Raw genomic sequence first — 13,876 nt, forward strand, 5'->3', positions numbered from 1 at the left:
TAAATAGCAGCTGCTTTAGAATTTATCTAAATAAAGAAGTTATGCCACAGGCTGTAGGATTTTCAGAGAGGTATTTTGGTTTTTATTGCATCAAATTAAAAATAAAACCCAGGGTAGCCTTTTCTTTTCTGTTTTCCAAGCTAACCTGAAATAGAAAAGGTTAAGACATACTTGAAAAAAGGGATATTTCACCCTAAAGAAAAAAACGTTTTTCTGCTAGTCGCAGAAAATGATTATTTATCCTGTAGTTTTGTGAGTGTTGCTCACAGTAAGTGTCGATTATGGAAACATTTGTTTTCGACCTCGGTTTTTAAGCCCCTGGAATCCCTCGGTGGCTGAGCCTCATTTGGCTCCTCTGTGTGGGGTGTGGGATGCGGGAGCGGTGCCTTCGTTCCCACAGAAAGTGCTGGGGACAAGGTGAGGGGCTGTGGATGTCCCCTGAGCCCTGCAGGCCTTCCTGAGCGTGGGGACACTCAGCCATGACCTTATCCAGCGTGGGGACACTCAGCCATGGCCTTACCCAGCATGGGGACACTCAGCCATGGCCTTCCTGAGCATGGGGACACTCAGCCATGGCCTTACCCACCATGGGGACACTGGGCCATGGCCTTACCCAGTGGGGACACTCGGCCATGGCCTTACCCAGCGTGGGGACACTCAGCCATGGCCTTCCTGAGCGTGGGGACACTCAGCCATGGCCTTCCTGAGCGTGGGGACACTGAGCCATGGCCTTACCCACCATGGGGACACTGGGCCATGGCCTTACCCAGCATGGGGACACTCAGCCATGGCCTTACCCAGCATGGGAACACTCAGCCATGGCCTTCCTGAGTGTGGGGACACTCAGCCATGGCCTTCCTGAGTGTGGGGACACTCAGCCATGGCCTTCCTGAGCGTGGGGACACTCAGCCATGGCCTTCCTGAGCGTGGGGACACTCAGCCATGGCCTTACCCAGCGTGGGGACACTCGGCCATGGCCTTACCCAGCGTGGGGACACTCGGCCATGGCCTTCCTGAGCGTGGGGACACTCAGCCATGGCCTTCCTGAGTGTGGGGACACTGGGCCATGGCCTTCCTGAGCGTGGGGACACTCGGCCATGGCCTTCCTGAGTGTGGGGACACTGGGCCATGGCCTTACCCAGCGTGGGGACACTCAGCCATGGCCTTACCCAGCGTGGGGACACTCAGCCATGGCCTTCCTGAGCGTGGGGACACTCGGCCATGGCCTTACCCACCATGGGGACACTCGGCCATGGCCTTACCCAGTGTGGGGACACTCAGCCATGGCCTTACCCACCATGGGGACACTCGGCCATGGCCTTACCCACCATGGGGACACTCAGCCATGGCCTTACCCAATGGGGACACTCGGCCATGGCCTTACCCAGCGTGGGGACACTCGGCCATGGCCTTACCCACCATGGGGACACTCAGCCATGGCCTTACCCAGCATGGGGACACTCAGCCATGGTCTTACCCACCATGGGGACACTCGGCCATGGCCTTACCCAGCGTGGGGACACTCAGCCATGGCCTTACCCAGCGTGGGGACACTCAGCCATGGCCTTACCCAGCGTGGGGACACTGGGCCATGGCCTTACCCAGCGTGGGGACACTGGGCCATGGCCTTACCCACCATGGGGACACTCAGCCATGGCCTTACCCAGCGTGGGGACACTCAGCCATGGCCTTACCCAGCGTGGGGACACTCAGCCATGGCCTTACCCACCATGGGGACACTCGGTGGCCGTGGTGGGGTCACTCTCCCAGCACAGGGCTGAGCTTGCTCCGGTGTCTGTGGCTCTGCAGCCTTGTGTCATGGCTCTCAGGCCTGCAGGGAGTGGCTGCCCACTGCCCGGGGCAGGGCTGGGTGCGATACTGGGATATGGAGCCCTTCCCTGCAGGGTGGTGACCCAGAGGGACAGCCCGGGGCAGCTGTGGGTGGCCGAGGCCATCGGTTCCCCACGAGCAGAGACAGCCACGGGCTGCTTTGGGTTTGTGGGGGAGGAGATCCTGCCCCAGTGGGCTTTGGGATTAGGGCTGTGCCGAGGGATGGGAGCGGGGACTCTGGGAGTGAAGGACTCTTCCGACAGCAGCGCTCCTGCCTGTGCCCACATCTCTGCCTGGGCATGAGGGGGCTGGCAAATCACTGCCCTGGAAACCAGATAGGAACCTGTTAAATGCTGGGAAACACTGCACTTCAGAGGAAAAAATCAAGTCTAAGGTGGCTTAGGCTGGATCCCCAAAATTAATAGACATATTTGACCTTAATCTGTCTTCCTGGACAAGTTTAATTATAGCAATTTCTTAACTTCAGCTCAAGATCTTCTTTCAGTAATGTTAGTGTTCTTTGAATGTGTGGGGTTTTGTATTTAATATCACAGTGTTTTCTAAGTAAAGGCAAAAATCTGTGAAAATTGACTGGACTGGAATCACCCAGGACTTTAGAGATGCCCTTGATTAATTTATCTTTCTAAATAAATTAATGTTTCTGAGATGAGATCGAATTGAGGGTGAGGAGGAAGAAATCAGAAATTCTGTGTTAGAGTGAAATTTAAGAGAGAATTTATTTTGGAATTATTTTACTCCCTTTGTGCTCACAGCCTGTCCTGGCAGGCATCTTTCAATGTAAACCATTTGACATGAGCTGAGGATTTAAACCTGATGATGTACACGTTGATTTATACCAACTGGAGCCATGGCATTTGTTTTAGCCTTTATTTTTTTGTCTTATATAACTTAAACAAAGATGTAAAGGTTGTAATATCAGTGTGTAAATCGAAATATAAATATTTGAAAATGCAAAATGTGCTACCATGCAGTCAAGTGTGTGCAGCAGCAGAACATCCTGCTATGTACCATTAGTACTTTTGAGCTTGCTTTTCCACACCTCAGCCCTGCCAGCAGCGTTGTGCTGGAGCTTTGCTCTGCCCCTGAAGAGCTGCAGGCACCGTGACCCAAAAAACTCTACAAAACTAATGACTGCTAGGAAGAGAGGCTTTGTGTCCACTCTGGTTTCCCTTAGCTGATGTACAAAAATGCATTTCTGATTTTCTAGAAGTTTTAAGAGATGTTTTATCTCTTCCAGAATAGATGTGATTTTGCCATGTTTTTCCCTATTTACAAGAAAAAGCTGAAAATGCCAAATTTTAGACGAGTAGCAATTTTGCATCTCTATTTTCATAAATTTGACACCTTTTATATGAAATAATTTTAGGTTTTCTATTAAAATGGAAAGAAACCATCAGTGCCTTAGACTGAAGCCTCTAAGAAAGGAGTTTTGAGCCACACTGATGTGTAGAAAAACTCCTGGTTTATAGAAATAAAAAAAAAATGAAACTGTTTTCCTCTTTCTTTGCATGGGGCTGGTTTGTGAGTGGGATTCTAACCGAGCAGATGGACTCATTGCTTGAGTGCACTTACTTTAGTCCCACATCTTCCCCAACTCCAGGAACTTGAACTTGTCATTATCAGCCCCAGAAGGTCAATGCATTACCCAGGGTAGCGGCTCTTTCATGTGGCCTTTCTGAGGAGGGAAAAATCAGCTTTTAATCTTGGCTTTTATAAAACACTCTGTGTACTGGATACATCCTAACTTGTCATTTCCTCGTGTGTTTTAGTGCTGGGGAGATCTGGAGATGCTTTGTGGTGCCACACAGATACACACGTCCGCAAAAGGCCTAATCTGAAGTGAATCTTCTATAAATAATAAACAACAAATAGGCTCCTTTTAGTTATATTAGCCCCAAAATAGGTCATGTACATTTGTTTTAAATGCAAACTTAACAATAAAGTAAATTCCCTAGGTGGAGAATTTGATGTGTTTGTGCAAATTTTCTGGACATAGTACAAAAAAAGCCAGCACCTATATTTTACCATTTAAAATATTTATAGTTTGTCTCTTAAAGTCCTGTGTTTGAAATACTGTTTATAATAAACTCCCTAGGAGAGAACTAATAGTCACAGGTAAACACTTGCCATTTGTTACTGAAACACAAAGAAATCTTTAACTTTTAAAAGAGAAACTTAGTGTTTCCCATTGCTTCCACAAAAGTTGTTGCCTTTGTCAGCTTCCTGCCTCCAAATATTGTGATTTTTCACCTGATGCTCCACACGATCTTGGGGTTCCACGGGCTTCTCAAGGAAGGTGATGAAGGAGAGCGAGCCTCGTGTCACCAGGCTTTGTCCCTCTGGGCCTCCACTGAAAACATTAATGTGGTTTTTCAAATAAAAACAGGCTGCAAAGGCTGCCTCGGCCATTCTGTTAGTGCTCCCTCAAACAGAAACCCTAATATGTTAAATTCATTGGTAACTGATAAAAGAAGGAATATCTGAGGAACGGGGCCTTATTGCAGCTGGAATTAAAATTGGCTATGACACCTATTGTAATTTTCATACTATTTCTCCCTAATGCAGCTGTGTCTGGGTTTTAATTGGCATCTGGAAGTGCTTCTATAATACAAATAATATATATAGCGTGTCTCACAGTAGAACTAGACAAAGGTAAAACGCTCAGAACTGCAGTGCCACATTTTCCAGCTCGTGTTGCTCTGTGGAGCGAGGCGGGATCTGAAGTTGTGGCGTCAGCCATTGTAACACACATAATTTCTCCGTCCCTATTCATTTTCATCCCCGAGATGCATTGTAAAAGTGTAAATCCATCACTAGATAATTTTCAGTTCCATTATTTACCAAAATGAATAGTTAAGCAAGTCATTGTTATTAGTGGGATGCTATTGTTGTTTCGCAGAGATAGGGCCTGCCAAGGGCTTGAGTGATGTGCACTTGAGTGTTCTTTCAAGATCCTTGTACCTGTTTCATTTGGGAGGAGTTTCACTCATGTAAAATCAAACAGAAACAATTTTAGTAGCCTCTGAAAAGAGAAGAAGGGAAAATGGATATTAATGAACTATTTAATATTCTGCTATGGCAGAGATGCAGTGATTTTGCTGTTGACACTTTTGCATGGAATTAAAGAGATCTGGTGGTTGTTTTACTCGTCTGTCTTTGTTCCTGAAAGACTTTTCAGTGTCATCAGATTTGGTTTTGTAACCTGAGAGAGATTTTACAGACGTGCAGACAAGAAAAAAAAGCAGCACTTCTTTTTCATGAAATTCATTGGTATTCAAAACATGGTCCTTTGATGAATTAGAAATTTTGGCTAAAGCTTTAATGAGATTTTTATTTCCCGAACTTATGTTGGAAAACGTGTGAGCTGCACAATTCACAGCTCTGAATAAGGGTGGGCTTGGTTTTTCTGTTCAAGAATATTTCTGGCTTGTTTATTGCTCAATATTGTATTGATTGGTGAGTTGAGAAGTTCATGATGAAGCGGAACAGTTTAGAGCTATGGATCTTTACTTGGTGACGGTGGCGGGTGGGGAGCCTGCGGGAGCTGTGCCAGAGGCACCTGCAGCAGAGGCTGTCCCTGCTGGCTCTCACCTCCGCTGCTGCCCTAAAGCCCTGCCCTGGGCTGGCAGCACACTGCCATTCCCACACTGCCTGCACAGGCAGAGCCAAAGAACCCTTGGAGTTTATTCGTGGTTAGTAGAATCTTTCATTGTGTGGGTGGTTACTGGGGACAAGTAATTTGGGAAGCTTTCCAGAAGCTGTCATTGAGTGGTCTTAGATTTTATAACATTCCTTGTGTTCCCGTGCTGTGCTATGCACAAGAATTCTCCTGACTCAAGAACATTTGAGTGCTATGACTTACCACGTTTTGAAACTCACATGTGTTCCATCATGTTAAAATGTATTAGGAGTATTCAGGTAATCATTGTACCTTTTCATTTAATTTAAATCAAGGGTTTTTTCCCAGTGCTTAGAGAAATGTTTTGGTGTTGACTGGAAAGAAAGATGTTATGGAAGATTTTTGTTAGTCATATAGACAAGAAGAAATTCTGTTTGTTCACATCCAACCCCAGCTAAATGTGTGTTTTCCATTTCTTTGTGCCAGCTACTTTCTGGATTTATCTTGAATGAGAAGAGAAGCTACTGAATTAACACCCAGGCAGAAAGTGTCCTGTGTTTGATGCTACAGTTCAGAAGTCCTTCATAAATGGTGAGTAAAGCTCTAGCCGTGGATTTCCACACTGAGTTTTCAGCTTTGTTTCAATGAGTTTTAGGGAAAAGCTGTCTGATTTTCAGCTCTCAGTCTGGAGATGTGTGAATTGGAGTTTTTTCATGTAGGTTATGGAATTCTGTATTTTCAGAACTTATCTCCATATTTGAGCATTGAAGGCCTATTCAAAAAATAATAAATGTAACAAAAATTGTGATCTTTATAATTTTATCTGGGTAGCTGCAGCAGTCAGTGAACTGTCTGTGTGAGTGGCTCTAGAATACAGATGTCTAAACAAGTGGTTTTGGAAAGAGAAGGTTTTGTCCACACTCTTACACTGTCCTGGGAGAGGAATTTCTGAAAATGTGACAAAAGTGCAAATCTGTGTTTAGAAGTACTGAAATGGCTGTGTGCTAATGCTGGTTGCTTGCTTTGGGATAAGTTTGCTGATGATGTTGTCAGTGTTATTTTATTTGGGTGTATTCAAATACAAGGTGCAATATTATTTGAGAGTACAAGATCTCTCTCTGCACTGTCTAGTGCTAAGTGTTGCTTTGTCTCAGTGTTGGGCTAGTTTACTTGCATGTTCACTTTTGGCCAAAATAACCTGAATTGGAGGGGGCTGGGAAAGGAGAAGGTGCTCGTAGACAGGTTTGTGGAATCACTGCAGTAAGTTTTAAATGATGTATGAAATGAAAAATTCCTGTCTGATGCACAGGGCGAGTGGAGCCATTGAAGTCTGTGAAATCGCTGCTGCAGAGGCTATTTCAGACTCACAGAGTGTTTGGGTTGGGAGGGACCTCAAAAATCATCTCGTTCCGCCCCCTGCCATGGACAGGAACACCTTCCCCTAGACCAGGTTGTTCAAGTTTTTCTGGTAATATTTCAGAAATTCCAACTTTTGATTTTTTTATAAAACTCTTCTGCTTTTGAAAGGCAGAAGACTTTCACAGCAACAAAATTTATTAGAAAAATCTTTCAAGATGGTGCATCAATAAATATCCTAAGGCAGTTTTCTAGGTTTGTGTGGGTTTTTGAGCCTGAGAAGCACTGCTTTACAGAATGCCATGCAGTGTGAGGCTGCTGGTGAAGCTGCTTTGAACTATCCTAAAGTGAGAATTTTAAAAGTTGAATGATGGGATTCAAGATCAGGAGTGCAGTGGTTTGTTTGAGAGGTAGAGTGGGCTTAGGAGCAGGAGTGGAGTAAGAGCAATGCCCTCTGGAAAAGCAGGAGTGCAGAGTCTGGGGGAGGGATGGATTTGCATGGCTGACACAGAGCAGGAGCTCCAGGGCAGCAAATGGGGACAGAACATTCTCTTTTTCCAGCTTAGTCACCCAAACTGTCCTCCTGCATTTCATGACGCGGCTCCTGTAGGGAAAAATAAGGTGGTTTCAGTTATAAGAGACACACAAGGATCCGTAAGTAACATTATCCTGGTTAGTCAAACATCTGTATTTCCTAGCAATTGAGTTTGATACGTCTGTGCCAGTCTGCAAATGTAGTTTGGAGCATTTAAGGAATGTGTGCACTGGCAACTGCATACACTTTTGCATTTTCGTTTTATAGATGTTCTAGAAGTTCCCTTTCAGCACCCTTTCTGTGTAGTCTTTGCATATTTGAGTCCCCAAGCCTCTTAGCAGAGAATTTTGTTGTGTTTTTAAGTTGCTGGTGGTCAGGAATTTTTACATTATTATTGAAAACAATACTGGAAGAGAAATAGTTTTTATATTGTGCCATCAGGTTTTTTAGAAAGGAGAACACAGTGTCTGAAGAAATTGAGAACACTTTCATAAATCGTACTTTGGTGTTTTTTTGGCATATTCATGTTGTGTTTCTGCTCTCTAAAAGCACAGACTTCCTTCCATCTCTGCTGTTGTGCTGTGCTGATGCAAGCAAGCTTTTCATGGTTAGAAAGAAAAAAGATAAGAGAACAGCATACAGATGGCTTTTAAAGCCAGCAGCTGATTTGTTTGTTGTCATGATAGTCAGTATTGCCCTTTTCTTAGTTCCTCAGTATTGTTTCCTTCATTCAGTATCTGGGGCTTCTGAATTGCCTGTCTGATCCATGCAGTTGAATTTCCCCACTGTTGAGCTCTCCTGTCAGAGCAGAAGGGCAGAACTTTGAGGTGATGAACAAAGCCCTGAATTCCCTGGTGCTGGTGCTGCTCTCACAGCAGCCCAGCTCCTCGTGCTCTCCTGTCTCAGGTGTCCCAGGCTGTGTTTGGCTGGGCTCTGGCACCGGCTGCTCCCAGGCTCCCTCCTCTTCCTGTTCCTTGCCTTGGGGGAGGCCTTGGAGAAGTGGCTTTGGGGTTGGGGATGGTTCTTAATGTGCTGGTACATGTTTAGTTCTTCTGAGGAAACTGCTCTTCCTTCCCGGCCGGGGCGTCTTCTGACCTTGATGTTGAAAATGAAGGTGTTACCTTTAATATCATTTACTGTAGATAGTATTTGGTATGGGTTATTGCAAATATGAATTAGACTTTGCTTTACTTGAAATGGAGGGGTTTGGAATGAATATAAAAAAAGGAAATAAGGAGTTACCTGGTATTTGCAGTGCAATTATGTAGTAGACCATGATAAAATAGCATGAATAAACCAGATAGTCAACCCTTTTCTGTAACTGAAATTGTTTGACACAGGAAAGGACTCTGCTTGATTATTGCAGAGCATTTAATACTGAATCTGAACAGGTTTTGACCAAATCTGGGTGTGGATTTTAGTCTCTGAAAAATATACCCACAAAAAAGTGCTGCAAGCCTGTCCTTTCTTGAGTCCTGCAGAGCACCTGGTGCTGTCAGCCCGTGGAAAATGGTTTTTGCAGCAGATTGTCTGTAAGAAGCGTCGTGCAAGAAGTGTTTGTGTGCCTAAAGTGGATTTATCAGGCTGACTGGAAGTTACTTGTTCTTTAAAAATCAACCTTCTTTTATACATTGTAGCTCTACTGTGTAAGGTACCTGTGGTTTACTGGAACTGGGCTGGAGACCCAGTGCTAGGAGATGCTGTTAATGGAGCAAGAGTTTGGGATGTTAAATAGGAACAGCTGGATGACTTGGAAGAAATGATGAAAAGAAGGTAAAATCGAATAGATTCAAGTAAGAATGGCTTTTCTGCTGGCTGGAAGGGTAGTAGTCCTTTCTTGGGAGGAGGGGCCAGGAGCTGACTGTGGTACAACTGTGCCACCAACACGGTGTGTTTGTGAAAAAATCAAGTGCCACTGCCAGACATGTGAAGGAAAGAGTAATTCCAGAGAGGTTTGCAAACTACTGGTGGTGTTGTAACAACAGCTGGCAGGAGCTGGTCTGTTTACAGAGGGAAAATGTGAAAATCAGGACTGTCTCTGAGTGGGAGACAGTGCAGGGGGATCTCTGGATCTCATCATTACTCAGGGCTGGAACAATTAACACTGAGTCAGGACTTTGTTTTTCTTTAACAAGGAAAGGACAATGGGTCTTTCTCTTGATGATGGTCCTGAATGCATTTAAGATAAATGATTTGGTATTCTGACAAACTGGAAGAATAACATGAAATGTAAGATTATTTTTTTTCCCAACTGAAATGTGTTAGAGCCTCCATGACACTGGTAGCAGGTGAAAGAAGAAAACAGTTCTTGAACTCTCTGCTAAATTGATATACTAATCAGAGTGCCTTTTCCAGAAAAGAAAGAAGAGCCCCATTTTGCCTGGACTCTATCTTTGCTATTTTCCTTTTTCAGAAATAGAAGATTAGAAGGTGTCTGCACCGATGTGATAAAATGTTCCCATGGAATTGTATTGTATTTTCGCCTTGAGTTGCTGGCAAAATGAAGTTGTTGGCTTTCAGTGCTGCTTTGTTTTTGTTGACCCCTTTTTGTGAATTCTCCGAGGAAAGAAACATATTCCCATCTTTTATAGTAATCAAATTTATCTGGCATCTCTCAGCCTCTTGCATTACTTATGCTACAGTTGACCAGCCTTGGGAAGGGTTTAGCGGGTTTATTTATTTATTGTTCTAAAGTGAATGTTTTTGACTTGAGGTCCCCACGTAGTCCGTGGGGATTTGAAGAGGAAAAAAAAGGAAAGTGCTTTTTGCCATTCTTTTGATACAGTTGTTTTCTGTGAAACTGTTTAAAAAATACCCCAGACTACCTGAAACCTAAACCTAAAGCCCCCCACTAGTCCAAAACCCCCAAGAAACACCAAGAGAGGGAAAAACTTTATTATCTTAATTGTGTTGGAAATTCAACTTTGTCAACTTTCTTTTGTGTCTTCTGTTTCTCTTGCTGTTTTTCCATCAATTTATTTCTATGATTATAAAAACTAGAGATTGATTATGGAGGAAATCCGGGGCATCATCAGTTATTTTAATTTCAAATATGATTTATTTGACTCACACCCTTAAAAGCTGGGACTGATTTAATTTTCTTTTATGCTCATGAAATCCACAGAAGGCTGACCTGGCTGGCCATCTTCCTCTTCTTCTGCTTTGTAAGTCCCACACAGTATTTCCTCTCTGATTCTTTGATTTTATGGAATTTTTCTTTAAGGAGCAAATAATGAGAGTGTGAAAATGTTCATACGTTTCAGATGTGTATACCCATGTAGAAGGATTTTTTGTTGCAGGAGAAAAATCAAATCCTTGTCACCTAAACTGCTAATTATGTTTGATAAATGTATGGTATATGTTTAATGCAAAGAGAATTTAAGAAATAATACACCTTGTGTAATTACAGCGACCGAGCTACTTCCATCAATCTAATTTTTCTGATTCAGGTTCATTTGCATTGCATTATTTTTATTAAATGAGCTTTCAGTGGAGCCCAGCTCTCTGTCAAAAGAAGAATCAAACCCTGGAATATTTCAGCGTGCATCAGTTGGGTTTGCAGGTGACACCAGCAGGGCAGCAGCCCAGGGGATGTGATCCTGCTGCTCCCTTCGGACACCCAGCTGCTCATCCCAGGTGCCACTGCTGCCATGGGAACTCGTATCCAGCGATGGAGGAGGTAGTAAAGACAACCAGCATGGATTTCCCTGTCTGCTCCCCTGCATCTTTGCACATTTTCTGTCCTTTTTGTCTCTGCAGCACTTGTGAGCTGTCACTGGTTTTCACCGTAAAGCAGCGTGGGAATTCTCCCAGCTGGTATTTAGTGAAAACCAGCCTCCTTCATTGTCCCCACCCAATTTCCAAGCTTCCAATTAAAAAAACAATAATTTGGAACCCAATTTCTAGTCACAATACTGTTAACATTTAGTGTATGTTGTTGCAATTCTTATTGAAGGTGGATATAAAGTTAGGTTAGTGAATATATGATTTTATGTAATAATTTTCTTACAGTTACCTGCCATGGATAATTTCCCATTTGTTGCTCCTAGAATGGGCTCACTTTTAAAGATAGGACATAGACACTACATTGGTAATAATGCAATGCAAATTTTAATGATTGGGAGTTGAAATTAGCTAGAGAGAGAAAGCAGGCTTCCTATTTGAAAATCCCTTTCTGTGTAGTATCCAAACGTGTTCTGTGCTCTCCCGTGTGGCTGTGAGGGTGTGCAGACACCCCGGGCAGGCACCTGCCTTTTGTGCTTTTCATATGTATGGGTTTCACATCACTTCTAAATCCCTGCAGTCACAATATTTAGACTGTGTTAATTTGCTAATTGCATTTGGAAACTTTCTTTCCTAGCTGAAGGCAGCGTGTTTGGAGATGCTGGTGAGAGCAGCACGTTCACAGAGAGGGCCCTGGGGAAAGGGCAGCTCCTCCTGCCCCTGTCACTTGAGCTCTGGGATCTCCCTTCCACAGTTCAGGAGTGTAAAAACTTGGGAGATGGGAAAATCGTGTCCTGTGTTACAGCTGCAGCACCAGATTGGGGAGTGCTGGGAGAGGGACAGGATGTGAAGGTTTGGGCTGATCCAGACCCTCATCCTGGTGGCCACTGGGACACTGCAGCTGCCCTCCTCAAGGCACACACTTCTAAACTGATTCTCTCAATAGCACCAGCTGTCTTTGTACTGCAGCACATTTCTCCAGCCCCTTCCCCAAAAGAGCCCAGAAATGGCCTCTGCTGGGAGAAGCAGGGAGCAGGAGGTGCCCAGTTTGCCCCAGTAGAGCTTGGTGGCACTGGACTGGTGTGTGACTGGCAGAAACAAACGGGGCTCTGTTGCTCTCCTTGGAAATAACATTTCCTGGAGGTGGCCCTCGGTGACACCTCCCAGAGCCTTGTAGTGGCTTCACATCCTGCTTTACCCTGGTGCAAAGCCACGGTGCTCATGGAGCAAATTTATGGTTTTTCCTTGGCTGGGAAGCAGGGTTGCCCCTCTCAGTGCTCCTCCCATGGGCCCTTTGCGAAGGGTCCATCACACAGGGATCAGTTTTTTCAGAATAGCCCTACTCAGTTGCAGATTAAAGTTTGGAGAGTTTCCTTTAAAACACACTGACTGCAGCTTTTGTTACTTCAAAAGAAGCACAGGATATTTCACATACCTTCCCTTGGTGTAATGATTGTTATAGACGTTTTCCTCTTAAAATAGCTGGAATTGATTAAGTCAAATTCATTGGCAAGAAATCTGTGAACTGAGTGTAGCTTGTTTAAGTTTCAGGACTAGTTAAAAATAGTTCATTGTGTGCATTAATTCTCTGGAAAACAAAAGAGTAAATAATTTCCATTAGTTTAATGGAAATGAGATAATGGCACGGTTTCTCCAGTGTGTTATAATTACACAGTTTATTTGAAGAATAAGATTCTAGAGTACTATAAGGAACTCTATACGGTTGCTACTACTGTAAACAATCATAATCATTAAAGTAGAAGGTTTTCTCAGGTCTGCATGGTCCCTGGGAATTGTTAAAACTCTTGTACAAGACATTAGATTTTTTAATTTTCTTTTAATTTTTTTTTAAAAGCTTAAACCAATAATTTTCAGCTGAAGAGAGAATGTGGGAAGTAATTGCTTATCCCAGTCAGATGGCCTAGAATAACTTGAACTTTTCCAGTTTCTTAGTGGTGTGCAACAGCTCTGCTGATGTGTGTTTGGTGATGAGCTCACTGCAGTGAGTTCAGCAGCCTGCTCTGCTCTCTGGGGAGAATTAAAACGTGAGGGCTTTAAAATGCTGCAGGAGCAGGGAGCAGCAGTGTGGGAGTGGAGCTTTGGCCACCCAGATCCTTCACAAGAACATGGGACAAGCTCTCCAAGGTGCAGCTGATGGGTTATTGCATTGTTGATGGATTTGAAGGCCAGGAAGGGGTGTGACATCCTGGACAATGTGTGCCATTAAAATGGTTAATTCTGTATTGGGTCTCAGATCTGTGTTTAAATAGTCTGTATTGTGCTGCTTCAGCTCGTGTTGCTGTTTCCAGGAGGAGAATCTGTTCTTCCCTCACCACCCAGTCAGGCTTTGCTGTGTACATCTTTGTGTCTGAGTTTCCCAGCTCCAGCTTTGGGACTTCTCAGGCCAAGACATTTTAGATTTGTCAGTCAGCTCGTTCTCACAGAGCCCCAGACTTGCTGGGAGGGGATCAGACCTTAAATCCCATCCCATTCCATCCTTGCCATCCGTTCCAGTACCCCAGGCTGCTCCAAGCCCCGTCCTGCCTGCCCTGGGACATTTCCAGGGATCCAGGGGCAGCCACAGCTGCTCGGGGCAAAGCTCTGGATAGTTTCTTCCCATGGTTTATTGGTAATTGTTGTGCAAACAGGTTAATTAAATCTTTTCTTGTACTAAAAAATAAGGGATCAGTTTAAGTTTTACCTTTCCTAACACTGTCAAACAAATTTGTTGTCTCATCAAAACCAAAATCTGGGTGGCTGTTGTCTCTCAGAATCCTGGAATTTTTTCCCTC

General features: G+C 44.1%; 1 long non-coding RNA gene across 1 annotated transcript in view; it reads left to right on the plus strand.

Moving 5' to 3' along the window:
* LOC131582553 (uncharacterized) overlaps positions 1-13,876 on the plus strand; it is a 258,694-nt gene that overhangs the window by 69,326 nt on the left and 175,492 nt on the right. Inside the window, exon 2 of the long non-coding RNA XR_009278363.1 lies at positions 5,957-6,061. This is a non-coding gene — a long non-coding RNA (uncharacterized LOC131582553). The remainder of the gene's footprint in view (positions 1-5,956; positions 6,062-13,876) is intronic.

Source organism: Poecile atricapillus, chromosome 10 (genome assembly GCF_030490865.1).
Source record: "Poecile atricapillus isolate bPoeAtr1 chromosome 10, bPoeAtr1.hap1, whole genome shotgun sequence".
Lineage (NCBI taxonomy): Eukaryota > Metazoa > Chordata > Aves > Passeriformes > Paridae > Poecile > Poecile atricapillus.